Source organism: Egretta garzetta, unplaced genomic scaffold, assembly GCF_000687185.1.
Source record: "Egretta garzetta isolate BGI_Z169 unplaced genomic scaffold, ASM68718v1 scaffold15, whole genome shotgun sequence".
NCBI lineage: Eukaryota > Metazoa > Chordata > Aves > Pelecaniformes > Ardeidae > Egretta > Egretta garzetta.
The window spans coordinates 2,701,831-2,702,668 of record NW_009259798.1 but is presented as its reverse complement, the minus strand read 5'-3'; the positions used below and the strand labels follow the sequence as shown (position 1 = coordinate 2,702,668).

Genomic DNA, 838 nt, shown 5'->3' with positions numbered 1-838 from the left:
GGCCGGACACGCTGCGTGTGAGTGAGGTACACGGCGGGCGGGGAAGGGAGGCGCTGCTTGTGGCTGGGGAGAGGGCGGGACGGCGCCGCGTTACTCCCGAGGCGGGAGGCTCTGAGGAGATTCCTCGCGCCTGGCCGGCAGGAGATCCCCGAGCTGCGCAGGTGAGGCAGGGCCAGCCGAACGGTGCGGGGAAGGGGGGTTGTGGTGCATCCCTCCTTCGTGGCCTTTCAGCGGGCTGCCCGGGAAAGGAAAATGCAGTGATGTTAGCCATAGTGCAGGGGGGTGACTTCCTCGGCTGTTACCTATAGCCTCTTAATCGAGTTAAATAGCTTGTAGCTTTGTTTGAGAAAAACAGACTACAAGCGTGTGTTCTGTTCTTCTCTGAACGTCTGTGACGTTCAGGTAATCTTATGTACAGCTTCCGCTGCTACTTTCAGTAGTATTATGAGGTAGCTAACAAAGCTTCTAATTCTGTCTTACTTTTTTTAAAAATGCTTATTTTTATTAGCCTTGACTGTTGGGCTAAATGTCACTTGGTAGTATAGTCTTAAAACCATGAAAAACTTTACATACCCTTTTACACTGGTAAGTGGAAATTCCTTATTATTGGAGATGATGATTGTAAGAAACGGGACAGGATGTCATCCAGAGAGACCTGGACAGGCTGGAGAGGTGGGCCTGTGTGAACCTCATGAGGTTCAACAAGGCCAAGGGCAAGGTCCTGCACCTGGGTCGGGGCAATCCCCGGTATCAGTACAGGCTGGGGGAAGAAAGGATGGAGAGCAGCCCTGCCCAGAGGGACTTGGGGGTGCTGGGGGATGAAAAGCTGGCCATGAGC

The 838-nt window shown here is 53.2% G+C and overlaps 1 protein-coding gene across 5 annotated transcripts in view; it reads left to right on the top strand.

Moving 5' to 3' along the window:
- Positions 1–6: 6 nt before the first annotated feature.
- E2F6 (E2F transcription factor 6) overlaps positions 7–838 on the top strand; it is a 20,233-nt gene continuing 19,401 nt past the window's right edge. For 4 of the 5 annotated variants that reach the window (XM_035895344.1, XM_035895342.1, XM_035895345.1 and 1 more), the window contains exon 1: positions 7–26. The gene's annotated coding sequence lies outside the window, so the exon portion shown is untranslated. The remainder of the gene's footprint in view (positions 27–838) is intronic. The other variant, XM_035895343.1, reaches the window with a different exon arrangement.